Below are 15,166 nucleotides of genomic sequence, written 5' to 3'. Positions count from 1 at the left end.
CGACTCATACCCACTCACTCATTTCAGTTTCTTTATTTACACCACCAAGGATAATTGGGCTTACTCACTGAGCCGAGCTATTTCGTTAGCCCAGTGGTCATGACTTAGGTAATTATATCAGGTAGGAAGCTTCCGTTTCAGTGCTTTTGTTTTCATGATTGTTTTCTGTATGCGTGTAGCACCACATGGGGTTTTTACTTTGTTACCAAACACAATGAAAGTTTAATATTATATGTTGTCAGCAGTTACAAACAAAGACTGAAAGGCTTTGACTACATCTCTAACCACTCAAGTTGTATATCACCGGAAACATTCAGTGTGCAAAATACAAAATATGCTGGGGAGTCCCCGCAAGGGCACCTTGTGTAAAGTAGGTGTTGGTGCTTGGTGCCACCACGGACCCTGAGCCCCCATACCGAAGCTGTAATCCGTACCGTGGTGATAGGTTGAGAGGTGAAGGGAAGAAACCTTGAACGGTGGCGGTCGAGGCCATGGTCAAGCCTCGGCCGATGGGCTCCTCGCCTGTCCACCAGGCGAGGGGCTCCGGGACCTTCCTCTGCGTATAAGGGTGAACCAGAGGCGACATATATTAGGACCCCTTAAAACAATCCATACTGCATGGAAAAACTACCTTTAAAAAAACCTGATCGACCCCCGAAAAGGAGTCGCACCGAAGTGACGCAAAAAATCAGTACACCAACTGAGAACTTTCCAAAATTTCTTGTCTTGCACTCTGTAACCGAATCTCAACCAGTAAATGAACTGTCAGTCTTTCTGATTGCCAACTCTCTGAAGGCCATCATTGGGGCAAACTACAAAGCGAAAAACTAGGATCTGGTGACCTGCTAATAGAGGTATCAGACAAAAGTCAATCTGACAACCTTCTCATAACAAAAACGTTTGCTCACCTTGACGTTCAGGTATCACCCCACCGCAGTCTTAACAGCTGCCAGGGAGTTGTCTCTGAGCGAGACCTCCTAAACGAAACAGAATCAGACCTCCTTGAGGGCCTACAGAACCAAGGTGTAACAGCAGTACGAAGAATAACAATCAGGCGAAAGAATGAAGAAATAAAAACGAAACATATTGTTCTCACCTTCAACCAGAGCACACTTCCTGAATTTGTCAATGTGGAATTTATCCGATGCAAAGTTAGCCCGTACATACCAAGCCCCCGCAGGTGCTTCAAGTGTCAGCGGTACGGGCATGGTAGCCAGACATGTCGAGGACGCCTTACCTGTGCAAAATGCAGCGCGCATGACCATGCAACCGATAAATGCAGTGCAACTGACTACAAATGTGTGAACTGTGAGGGCACCCACCCTGCATACTCACGGTCCTGTGCAGCCTTTCAGGCCGAAAAAGAAGTAATCAATATACAGATAACTGAGAAGATAACATACGGAGAGGCCCGAAAAAAGCACAGAATGCTTTCCTCCGCTCCCTATGCTAACGCAGCCCGCAGAGGGGCCAGGCCGCGTCTAGTAACGGTGGGCACGCAGTGCAATGCTGCTGACGTGCTCCCACCACGGCTCCTCACTAAGCAGCCACCGGCTGCACCAATCTTTGCAATCCCGGAGGTCACTTTCCCCCAGACGTCCGGGACACCAAAGACATCTGAGAGGGACTTTGTTCCTCTTGAAAAACCTCCTGCCTCCATGCCTTCACCAGAGGCGATGGAGGTGAGCACGGACTCCGCAGCGTCAGCGGCGCCTAGGGAGTCCGCCAATGAGAGGCGGGGCCTGCTGGACCGTCTCAAATAAAAAAAACATACACCAGTTAAGCCCCCTGATAAGGGCGGCGAGTCCTAACCCTACTCTATATTCCTTCCACACCTACCAAAATGGCTACCGAGAGTATGATTTATTGGAACTGTCGAGGACTCCTAAAAAATCTGGATGACGCATATGAAATCCTCGCTGAACACCAACCAAACATAGTTTGTCTGCAAGAAACGCATCTGAAACCAACAGACACAAGTTTTCTCAAGCAGTATCGTATATTCAGGAAAGATAGGCAAGGCAGTACTCACCCCTCCGGTGGCGTTGCCATTATAACACAAAAGTCAATCGCTTGTCGAAACATCTCGATTAACACAGACTTAGAGGCCGTGGCAATACAAGCCTTAATATTCGGTAAAATAACAACGGTATGTTCGCTGTATATTCCGCCAGATCATAGGCTATGCAACAAAAATTTTGAAAAGCTGATTGACCAACTCCCAGAACCATGGCTGCTGGTCGGAGACTTTAATGCCCACCACCCATTATGGGGATGTACAAGAACGGACTTCCGAGATGCACTAATTGAAAAGTTCTTGTTGTCCTCAGGATCATGTTTACTCAACTCAAAACAGCCAACATACTACAGCTCAGCTCATAATACGTACACAGCCATTGACTTAGCCATTGGCTCTCCGATGCTCTTGGCAGCTACAGAGTGGGTTGTTATTGACAATCTATATGGAAGCGACCATTTTCCCTTCTCTGTGAAGTACACAGGCAATCAAAATGTAAATGCATCTAGTCCCAGGAAATTTGAAGAATATGTGGCCAACTGGGAGATGTTCAGGGAACACTCAGCTCTGCCCTGTTCATCAGTTACTGGCTTAGGCGTTGACGAATCTCAACTCTTGATCACGCTGCACATTATAGATGCTGTAGAAAAACACATTCCACAAACATCAAGTAAGCCACGAAACAAACGAAGGCCGTGGTGGAATGCAGAATGTAAAACTGCCCGTGAAACACAAAACAAGGCATGATCGAAGTTACGCCGATACTCCACGGCTGAAAACCTAATAGAATTTAAGCGCGCAAAGGCAAATGGCAAACGTGTTCGACGCATCTCCAAGCAAGAAAGCTGGTCATCATTCCTTTCTTCTGTGAACTCTTATTCTGATTCTCACAAAGTATACAACAGAATAAGAGCACTCAAAGGAAATAACACTCCCCCAACACCCCTTGTCAGCACTAGTGGTGACTCTCTTGAACACCAAGCAGACACACTAGGGCAACACTTCGAATATGTATTCAGCTCAGCGCACTATACAGATTCTTTTTTGCGGCACAAGGTAACTGAGGAGAGGAAGCCTATATGTGATAAAAGACCGTGCACAGGAGGGTACAATAGCCCTTTCACCATGCAGGAGCTGAAGATTGCACTTGGCACATGTGGGAACACAGCACCAGGTCCTGACAGGGTCACATATGGAATGCTCAAACACCTGCATACGGGCACGCTTGAAGCCCTACTTTGCCTGTATAATAAAATATGGGCCACAGGACGCTTTCCTAAAGCATGGAAGGAAGCGGTCATCATCCCAATATTAAAACCCGGAAAAGAACCCACACTTGCTGCTAGTTATCGGCCTATCGCACTAACCAGCTGTCTATGCAAGCTTTTTGAGAAAATGGTAAATCGTCGCCTTCTTCATTTCCTTGAATACAATGGTCTTCTTCATCAAAACCAAGCTGGTTTTAGAGCTGGGCGATCAACAGCTGATTAGTCATTGCCTTTAAATCTTATGCAAGGGATGCTTTTGTACATAAACAACATTGTTTATCTGTCTTTTTCGATCTTGAAAAAGCATATGATACCACTTGGCGCTATGGTATCATCCGCGACCTCTTCTCTCTTGGCATCACAGGAAACATGTTGAACACAATTCGAAGTTACTTGTCTGAACTGACCTTCAAAGTTCGTGTTGGCAATGCATATTCAAAGCAGTACATTCAGGAAAATGGTGTCCCTCAAGATGGTGTTCTCAGTTGCACACTTTTCGTAGTCAAAATGAACTCTTTAAAAAGCGTGCTGCCAAAAACTATTTATTGTTCTGTATATGTTGATGACGTCCAGATAAGCTTCAAATCTTGCAACTTGGCCATCTGTGAACGACATATTCAGCTAGGTGTAAACAAATTCTCCAGGTGGGCTGATGACAATGGGTTTAAATTTAACTCTGGAAAGAGTGTTTGTGTACTTTTCTCTAAGCAGCGTGGCATCAGGCCTGACCTCAACATTACACTGAATGGTCAGAGCCTTGCCTTTAAAAAAGAACATAAATTTCTTGGCGTAGTTGTTGACGAAAAACTTTCCTTCATTCCCCACATAAAACAGTTGCGACTTAAGTGTCTGAAAGCAATGAATTTGCTAAAAATTCTCTCTCACCGGTCATGGGGCACAGACCGCGACTGCCTTCTGAACCTTCTGAATAGTGTAGTTCTATCACGCATTGACTATTGCTCGATGTTTATGGGTCAGCATCATCCTCTGCGCTAAAATTGCTCGATCCCGTGCACCACCTCGGCCTTCGCCTCGCCACGGGCGCTTTCCGAACTAGCCCAATTGCTAGCCTCTATGTCGAGGCGAACCGATGGTCACTGCAACGAAGGAGACAATTTACTTCTCTAACTTATGCTATGAAGGTACTATGCCAACTGGACCATCCATGTCGTCGGCTCCTGCTTGACAAAACTGGCACAGCACTTTTCTAAAAAAAAACCATCTCTAACACCACCATATCCAATCAGAGTTGCCACGCATATTGAATATCTGAATGTTTCGGTTACCAGTCTTCATACAACTTCCATAAAAGACCTAATTGCTCCTTGGAAAATGCACGGTGTTAATTGTGACCTGTCGTTTCTTGAAGTGGGCAAACATGCATCCCCTATTGCCATACAGCAGCACTTCATGTCACTTCAGGAGAAGTACACTTGTGATGAATATTACACTGATGCTTCGAAGTCTGCTCAAGTCTCCTGTGCAGCACATGGACCACAGTTTTCACAGTCAAAAACCCTGAACAGTTATACTAGTATATTTACCGCTGAATGCCATGGTATCCTTTTAGCTGTGAGACATATTATAGAAAATAAAATAGACATCAGTCATCTACACAGACTCCCTCAGCGTTTCAACGTCCCTATCCTTTTGGAAATTGCATAATAAGAACCCAGTCCTGAACTCTCTTTATAACACCCTTATGTTTGCCCATGAACTAGAAATTAAAATTACACTGTGTTGGGTGCCAGGCCACCGCTGTATACCGGGTAATGAGGCAGCTGATAGGCTAGCTGCGTCAGCTGCCCTTCGAAATGGCACAGACATTGATAAGATAACTTATCATGACCTCAAACCACACATAAAAAACATGATTCGACAACAATGGCAAGAGGAATGGGACGCAGCATCAGAAAATAAACTACACACAATAAAGCCAAGGATAGGCAGATACACCACAGAAAAACAAGACAGATTTAAAGAAGTAGCCCTGTGCAGGCTGAGAATTGGTCACACATACATAACCCATACATATCTTTTAACCAACTCTCCTGCACCGCACTGCTCGAGATGTGGTGATCGGCTCACTGTTATTCATGTTTTAATCATATGTGTACAACTGGAACAAGAAAGAAGACGTCATTTTCCCTCCTTGTTCACTCATCAAATACCTGCACACCCATCCATTTTTATTGGCAACAACCCAATGTTTCCTTCAAAACAGGTGCTTAAATTTTTATCACAAGTACGCTTTTTACATGAAATTTCTTATCGACGTGGGTCTCAGCCCGCTCCTCCTTAAGAGGACGGATGAGATCATTTAAAACATCTACTTATACATTGCACATCCATTATATATCGCAAATGAATTTTAGGCCCTATACACCACTGTTTTTAGCAATTTTACAGAGCGAATACATTTTTAGGCCCTATACACCACTGTTTTTTATTCTTTCATGAAAAATCACAACTATTCCATTATATAAACTTGAGTACACCGTTAACCTTGAGTCTGGCGCTCTTTGGCCTGAGTCGCCCTTGCGCCATTAAAATCCATCATCATCATGCTGGGGAGTGCATGCTGGAAGATGTTACACATACTTCATTCGTTCAGACACTGAGAGACGATGCGGAGCTCCTGTGCCCACAAGCATCCATTGTCGCAGTAATAAATCTTTCCTTTTCTCCGCTGTCGGAGAAAAAGAAAAAATGCATACACAATCGACTGGAAAACAGGGATCATCATCCAAGCCTGAGCCCGGACTCACGACTCAGATCTGGATCTGAATTCTTTGGAGTCTGTACTAACGATTGATATCATGATCTGAACACGAGTCCTAACTCACTCAAATATACAAATTGTTGTCAGCTAAGGAGCCAATCTGACGCAGGTACGGGAAAATTTTCAGCCCACTGATTCCAGCTGCCAGCAGAAAAACAGTGTCTTTCAGCATGCCTCCACTTTCGGCTGTATTTAGGTGTGTATATATTCCACATTCAGTGTTGGAGCCCCGGGGAGCGAAGCGGAGGCAGAGCGACTTAGAAACATGTTCATTCCGCATGCTGGGCTGTACAGAAGTCTAACATCGAGCGATGTGCTTGCACGCTATTTTAACAAGCGAGCAACGCCGGTCAGCATTGCATCATCACATGCCTCAGTCGATCCCGCAATACTAGATTCCAGTTGCTGTCATTGCGATCACATGAGACTTCATTCACTCCTCAACTATTTTAGACAAGCTTTATGGTGTATAATGATCAGGAGGCTTCCAAGAACGAACACTGCGCCGAAGAGGTGACGTGTTCGGAGATGGCGCAGGGTCCCGGCGTTGACCTTACGGGCGGACTGGAGTTCTGTCCAGGCAACATAGATGCTTTGTCGGGGTGCACAGGCTGTGGTGCTGATGACTCTTGTGACTCAAATGTAGCCAAGGGAGGGTGCACAGTCGATGACCCTTCCGTTACAGCATATGACATTGAATTGGGCACCGAACGATACCGAACGGCACCGAGCATACTGATGAGATACGCTTCAAGAATTTCGCACTCCACCTTTCCCTTGCCTCTACCAACAATACTAACATTGGAAAACAGCGGGTAGCAGCCACATTCCCGGCAATGGCGAGGCAGGTTTGCTCCGTCAGTGGGGCTCAGCCTCCTGGTGACGTGGTGATGGCTGATCGGGGCATTCGTCTGGCGCGACGCTCGAGCCCGCGGTGGTTACTCGCCGATGCCCAAGTAGAAACCACGAAAACTACCAGAACAACGTTGCAGTTTTACCAGACGATATTCTGAGTCTATCGAAACAATGTTGATTTGGTTCTCCAGAATTACCGCCACAACGGTACCCCTCATTTCATTTGTTTTACTCGAAAATACACTCATTTCCAAAACCAATGGACATTTATTAATCGACACTTAGATTTTACAGGCACACAGGATCTTGACCTGCCCTGAGGAGCGGTTTCATGACTGCGCAAGGCCCACTGTAACAGAGGAGCCATTCAGCGCTCCCTCAATTAGATATGGCCTCTCAATGGAGCCGAGAGCTCGCGCAGAATTTGAAAAAGAATATTGTAAAAGAAGGCTAGGTCGAGACGGCGAGGTCGTGACGGCAAGGACAGCCAAGCCTTGTCTAGCGTTTTAATCCGATCACGAACCCAGGCGCGCGCCGGAGCCGGCGTCGCGGGACGATGATGATGGTATGTACAAATGAAAGAAGAAGATCATGGCATGTACAAATGAAAGAAGGTCCACAGAAGGCTCACACAATCTGCACAGGGGGTCGGAAGCGGCCAGCCTGGTCGCTCCTAAGTAACCGATGTACCACAGCGCACAAACGGTTTCAAGCGAGAAACATGAACAATTTCAGTTCCACGGTGGCGTCGATCGGCTGGGGGATCAACAGGCTTGACTTTGTAGTTAACTGGAGAAGTTTGGCTGATAATCTCGTAGGGGCCAAGGTAGCGGTGGTGGAATTTGTCACTAAGGCCAGGGGTGTGCAGTGGTGTATACAGCAGTACTTCGTCACCGGGACGATAAGAGACCACGCGATGCGTAGAATCGAGCGACTCTTGCGGTCTTCCTGGCACGCTGCTGTGTTGAGGCGGGCAAGATGACGGCATCTGGCCACACGAGATAAGAACTGGGTAGGTACTGATGTGGAGTAGTCGGGCGTAGAGAAGAAGGAAGCTTCGAGAATTGTAGTGGGAGGACGGCCATAAACGAGGAAAAATGGAGAATAACCGGTAGTCCGCTGTACTGCTGTGTTATAGGCGAAAGTGACGAATGGTAAAATAGTGTTCCAATTTCGATGATCCGGTGTGATGTACATGGAGATCATATCCGATAAGGTGCGGTGAAATCGCTCAGCCAGCCCTTTAGTCTGGGGATGGTAGCTCGAGGTTGTCTTATGAAGGGTGGATGACGCGTAAAGAACTTCGGCAACGACTGTCGTTAAGAAGGCCGTCCCGCGGTCACTTAGGAGCACCCGAGGAGCGCCATGACGCAATACAATTGATCGCAAAAAGAAATTTGCTACTTCTTGAGCGGAACCGGTCGGTACAGGTGCTGTCTCAGCGTAGCGTGTAAGGTGGTCGACAGCTGTTATAATCCAATGGTTACCCCCATCGGAGCGAGGGAGGGGACCATATAAGTCAATGCCGACTACGTCGAATGGCGTGGCGGGACAGGGAACAGGTTGTAGAAGGCCAGCGGGCGAAGACGTCGGCCGTTTGCGACGTTGGCACAGAGGGCAGGATGCGACGTATTTGGCAACGCAGGAAGATAGGCCAGGCCAAAAGAATCGTTTTTTCACTCGTTCGTAGGTTTTGTCAACACCAAAGTGACCTGCAGTAGCGTCATCGTGGAGAGCCGCCAGTATACGTGGACGAAGCACACGCGGCACGACTGGGATCCAGCGAGTTCCATCAGGGCAATACACGAAGCGGAGTAGGATGCCATCTTCGAGCTTAAAATTGCGAAGTTGTCGGCGAAGCCGAGTATTGGGTGGGTCCGAAGCGCCAATAAGGCGGTCGATGATGGGTCGGCAGTAGGCATCGGCTAATTGCTGTGAGCGGAGAGCGTGTTTGTTTTCAGAGTCATAAAATGAAACTGTTGTGATATACGTCGGAGAAAGAGATGGTCGGCTGTGGTCATAGGTGGAAATGCATTGGGAAGAAAAACAGCAAGCCGATTCCGAAAGTGGACAGCGAGAAAGAGCGTCGGCGTCTTGGTTTTGGCGACCCGATTTATAAGTGACGTCGAAATTGTATTCTTGCAGGCGTAGAATCCAACGGCCATGTCGACCTGTCAAATTTTTGAGCGAAGACAACCAGCAAAGAGCATGGTGATCGGTCACAACTGTGAAATGCCGACCATATAGGTAAGGGCGAAATTTTTGGACAGCCCAGACGACGGCAAGGCACTCCTGCTCGGTAATGGTGTAGTTTTTCTCAGCTGGAGTCATAGTCCGACTGGCGAAGGCAATCACTTTCTCACGCGAAGTTGCATCGCGCTGCAGGAGTACAGCTCCAAGACTGAGACCACTAGCATCAGTGTGCAGGATGGTTGGAGCGCTGTCACTGAAGTGGCCAAGAACAGGGTCTGATGTGAGGGCGTGCTTCAGATTATTAAAAGCGGCTTCGCACTGTTCAGTCCACACGAAAGTGCTGCGTGCTTTAAGTAGTTCATGAAATGGAGCAGCAATACTTGCAAAATGCCTTATAAAACGCCGGAAATAAGACGCCAGGCCGAGAAAACTGCGCAATTCTGTAATCCGTTGTGGACGAGCAAAGTTCAAGACCGCGATGATTTTTTCAGGGTCTGGACGAATGCCGTCATGGCTGACTAGATGTCCCAATATTTTAATTTCCTTCTGTGCAAAGTGGCACTTCTTGGTGTTGAGCTGAAGGCCCGCTGAAGCGAGACACGTGAGGACCTCATTCTGGCGCGTGAGATGGTCGTTAAAAGTTGACGAAGAGATGACAATGTCATCCAAGTAACATAAACAGGTTCTCTATTTTAGGCCACGAAGCACAGTATCGATCATTCTTTCAAATGTCGCTGGTGCGTTACAAAGTCCGAAAGGCATAACATTAAATTCGTAAAGGCCATCGGGAGTTGAGAAAGCGGTTTTTTCTTTATCGTCCTCGTGCATAGGTATTTGCCAATAACCTGAGCGGAGGTCCAAAGTCGAGAAATATTCGGCGCTTTGGAGAGAGTCAAGGGCGTCATCAATTCTTGGCATTGGGTATACATCTTTGCGGGTAATTTTGTTGAGTGCCCGGTAATCAGCACAAAAGCGTACCGAGCCGTCCTTTTTTTAACTAACACTACTGGGGAGGACCATGGGCTTGTCGAGGGACGAATAATATTGCGATGGAGCATGTCATTTACATTTTCTTCAATTACTTTTCGTTCAGAGAGGGAAACCCGATAAGGCCGTCGGCGAACGATAGAGTTACCTTCAGTAATGATGCGATGGTGCGCAACACTAGTCCGTCCCAGTGGTGGAGAAGTGGCATCAAAAATGGCTTGGTGGTGTCGAAGCAATGTCAGCAGTTCTTGGCATTGGTTCGGCGTGAGGTTAGGATTGATAGTCTTTGTAAGAACAGAAAGAGAGACGTCTGGCGAAACACGGCGCTGAGGCAGAGGGGCGGTGAGCACCATCAAGGACAAAGGTTGAACATCCACCATGCAGGGGAGAGAAGTTCCTTTTGGGAGCACGAGGGATTCACGTGAAGTGTTAGTGGCCGCTACTGTCGTTGAGCCGTTGCAGAACCTCACAAGACTAGACGGGAAGGCGATACCGCGTGCAAGATGACGATGAGATGGTGCGATGAGTACGTCCCCGTCGGTGATGTAGTCAGAAACAACGGTAAGCAGTTTTTCGCACTGAGGAGGCAAAACAGTATCAGCGGCGGCAACTAGGGGATGATGTCGTTCAGAAACTTCAGATGAAAAATCGCTGTCTGTCATATGGATAACACGGTCGCCACAAGAAATTAACGCCGAAGCGGTTGACAAAAAATCCCATCCTAAAATCATCAGATGCGCACATGGTGAGAGCACAGCAAACTGCACATGATGGCGGACGCCGTCAATAACAATTCGTACGGTGCACTTTGCTAAAGGGCGCAAAGGGACGTCATTGGCTCCACGGAGTTCAGGCCCATCATATGGTGTCGTCACTTTTCGCAAACGGTAGCACAAATCAGCGTGAATGACAGAAATTGCAGCTCCTGTATCAATCAATGCTTCGACCGGTAATCCTTCAGCGAAAACAGAAATCACATTATATGGGCGATCTGGAGGACTTTTGGTAAGTTCGCAGCGTGCAGTTTGACCTCCGGAAACTGCAACGCTTAGTTTTCTGGATGGCGGACAGGGATAGTTGTTGCGGGTCGGAGAGGGGAAACTGAGCGGCGGTATGGGGATAGGGACCGACGTCGGGATGCATGGGTTCCATGCATGCACAATATGACATTTAAGACACCGTTTGGTCTTGTTGTGTGCCCTGAGGACCCATGGCTAGCATACTCCCCTGATGGCATTTTCAGGCAAGTAGTTTTCTGACTCAGTTCTCTTTTGAACCGATCACCCTTCTTTATGTGTTTTCTTTCAGGGATGAAGAAGAGAGAACAGTCCTACTGGAAAAAAAGAGTCCTTACATCCGTAAAAACAAGACAATGAAGTAAAGCACTTGCTCAATTACTTGTGCGCTGACAAGGATATCTCACAGAGACGGAGCCACCATTAAAACAAGCAAGTCCAAGTTTGCATGTATGTGTATAGGACTGGAAGTTTGGCACTTTTATGTGTATTGAAGTGTCGACGCGCTAACGATACCTGTAAAAAAGGACAGTGGCTTTTTGTCATCTGCGGTACCAAAGCTGCGACGCTTTTACGTTGAGCACTTTTTCCAAAGAAAAATGAAAATACAGCTGATGCAATAAAGTGAAAATAAAAAGTTAATTTGTCATTTCCGCTGTACTTCCTTCGCCCCGCAACGCTGGTTCAACGATTAGGGCACTTAAATCATTTCTGAACACGGAGATGCGGGATAAAAAAAAAAGAAGAAAACGCCCGTGAACTGCGCGATGCCAGTGCACAAAACAACCCCGGGTGGATGAAACTTCGGCGGACCACCGTTAAGGACGTCTCTCATAGCTCGAGTCGACTTCGGTGGTTAAACTATTCAATCGAAATCGAGCTTTACTCCCATCTTTCCGTTCATATCCACGGTAACTATTTAGAAAATAATGAACTTTCCAAATTAGTTATAACCGCGAGCACATGCAGGATTCCATCAACATAATCATTCAGGTCGTATGGAATTCTGTGAGTAATAATGCTGAACATTTTCAGCCTCTGAATTACTCTTTCAACATGGACCCTTACCGAGGCTGTCTCGCATATCGCATTAACCTCGGATTCTGTAAACTAGGCACTGCTAGCAAACGGCGGCATTACTATTGTGGCTTTCTGTGCTCCAGCTATTGTGCCGGGAAAACTCTTGTCTGCTAAGACAAGGTCACCAGGTTCGATGAGTGCTATAAAGTCGGACTCAATAGTGATTACTGTATCCGTATAGTGCATCCTCCAAACCCTTTTGAAACAAATATAACTAATCCGTTGGGCGCGATGCCAGTTAGAAATTTCACTGTATGCCTGCTTTTGTAGTACGAATACTAGAGGGTTTGTTTCTCCACTCCTTGGGGAATTTAAGTTTCCAGCTCCGTGCAGTCAATTATCACTCTGCAGTTTGGATAATGCTCTTTGAATGCAGGTGGCATATCGTGACGGCCAGTACACCCCGATTTTTGTTGCAGTGTCACAAGCTGCCTCACCTATACAGCGGAGGTTGCGTGATCTTTTGCCTGAGATATAGGATATATAGAGCGAAACTCACGGCACCTCGCCGCTTGTCTTTGACGTGGGCACTGCGTAGTCAGGCAAGAGTATAAAAACGCATACAGCAGCACGCCCGCGGCAGTGCACTCTGGGAAGATTCAGTCTTCCGGGCTTCTCTCGCGGCCGCTCTGGGAAAGCGTTTTGTGTTTCACCGACGCATCGTTCTCATCGGTACAACCGCCGCTACCGATCAACTCAGCTTTCGACGCCTCAACTAACGAGAAAGCCGCGAGGATTCCTTTTTGCAACAGACTGTTGTTAACCTTTACCTGACTTAGTAATATTTTTACGCTGTGTTTTCTATGGTAACCCTTGCCCATACTTATTATATCTGGAATACCTGCTTTGTAATCTTCATAGTCTTCTTTTGATTGCAGTATTTTGTTAATTGTCGGGTTTTCCTCTCGTCATTTACCGAGTCGTTTTTTATCACTGTTGTGTAATGGCGTTTTATTTTTTATTGTACTCTAAATATATGCAGTGTTTTCTACAACTATTTATAAATATTGAATTGTTTGTAAAAGAAAGGTACCTTCTTGAACTTGTTCCTCAATCACACACCGACACACGTACTTCACGCGTTGACCGGCCTTTTTAAATGTGTTCTCAAACCTCATAGAAGAACGGCGGGTAACCGTAAAGGGTATCCCGCGCCTCTCTTGACCGTAAAGACGGAAGTTCGTGACATGCAGTATTAAGGTTTATAAGAATTTCCTTAAAGATACGCGCTGCAGTTGTTCTGTGAATATCAAAAAGGGCTACAAGGAGTGAAAATGAAATACCAGAAAAAGCAGAACTTTGTCTTCAATAGATAATTCATTCACATCCCTTCTCATTGGAAGCAGCAAACTCAGAAGGGCAAAAGTGTTGAAACTAATGGATGTGAAATCGTGCAATTTTCCTTCATCCCCTGCGTACCCTTCGAAAAACAGCTGTTTTTTATGAGGGGCCACAGCTTGTGCTCACAAAAGTTGTGGAAGAACTGGCCATGCTAGTAGAGCACACCTCCTTATGGATGATGTATAACGAAGCGTGTCCGCTGGCCAGCTGAGAAATAAATGCAAATTCGAGGCTGTAGGATTGAAGTCGATCTTCCGTTTGTGTTGACACCTAATGTAATCAAAAACATAGGACTGAACATTTAAACCCAATCCTGGCCTAGCATAGTAAGGATTTTTTCCTTACTTCAACAAATTGATTATCAGGCTCAGGTGAAGTGCCTCGCACAGGACTGCTGCCGTTGCTGCCGCTGTCAGCTGCTCCTTCCTCTGGAACCCCAACCAACATTGTCGTTCGATTCGTCAATATCAGCATCCTGTTAGCATTAGCAGCTTCTTCACTCTCTTCAGCAGCTTGTTCAACAGCATCGATCTTTGGTATTCCCCCCTCTTCATCCTAGCGCAGTTGGGATATTTTTGAATTACGAAACATTGCGAACCGTGAAAAGTTTTCAGTTCCACTAGATCAATTACGAAAAGAGAAAGTTCTGTTCCGTTACTGTTAAGTCAAGGCTCAATTTTATTGACATCTCTTATAATCTTGCATAGCGATCGGCAGAGGGAGGTCCGGGTACGGCCCTGTTTGAAGCTGGGAAAATGTAGGGGCAATAAGAGGGGTGACCTTCTTCGTTCCCCTTGACGCCGCCCACAAAGTGCTTGCTGCAGATTTTTGTCTACAGGATAGGTTGTCAATCTGTACCGTGCTTGCTGAAATATTGAGGCTATTTGTACGTCCAGAAAAAAACAACAACAAAGAAGCAACACCTCATACTCAGTTGTAAACTAACAAAAATTAAACTGTGACCATTACATTTTCTGCGGCCTTTATACAACTTCACGGCTCCTCTGATGTCAAACCACCAACAAACATAAATTTGCATATATTCTAAGCCGACAAAAAAAGGTTTAAAAGTGAATGGTTCATATGAGCCCCCCATGAGTTTTAAAAATTGGTGACCGCCTTCCCTAAATCACCAGGTATTTTGCGCAGCAATTGATAAAAAGACCCCTATACTGCCTCAAGACACACGAACAAACGTAAAAATTATTGCCCTCGTGATAGCGTGTGCGACTTCATGCGTCGGACGAGAGTGATCCAGCGTTTCCGTCGTGCAGCATCGTAAGGCTTGTTGGGGAATGAGAAAATCTTTATCCCTGGCGAATTTGCATACGAGCAATTGCGCACTGCAATGCAGCAATTGATTTTCGATCGCGGCATGCTACAACACTATTGGCAACCAACGAACAGAACACACGAAAATGCCGCTTTTCGACGCTTGGTAGGCGTGCGTGTCTCCACGTCGCTCACGCGAGTTTCCTCTGCGCTGAGGAAGTCGTGGCCAACTCTGCGGCGTGCTGGTGTCGCTTAGGTTGCTAAAAAAAAAAAGAATGCTGCGAGCAGAGGCGCACAGCGGAAAATCATCTGGGCTAAGAAATCTGACAGGGCAGGCAAAAATAAAAGTTTACAG

General features: G+C 46.4%; 1 pseudogene; it reads right to left on the bottom strand.

The window, feature by feature from the left end:
- Window positions 1-12,033: 12,033 nt before the first annotated feature.
- Window positions 12,034-13,986, bottom strand: LOC146180727 (uncharacterized; annotated as a pseudogene).
- Window positions 13,987-15,166: the final 1,180 nt, after the last annotated feature.

Source organism: Amblyomma maculatum, chromosome 8, assembly GCF_055883805.1.
Source record: "Amblyomma maculatum isolate TAMU_Amacu chromosome 8, ASM5588380v1, whole genome shotgun sequence".
NCBI classification, from domain to species: Eukaryota; Metazoa; Arthropoda; class Arachnida; order Ixodida; family Ixodidae; genus Amblyomma; species Amblyomma maculatum.
Note: the sequence above shows the minus strand (reverse complement) of the source record. Positions and strands in the feature narration are given on the sequence as shown.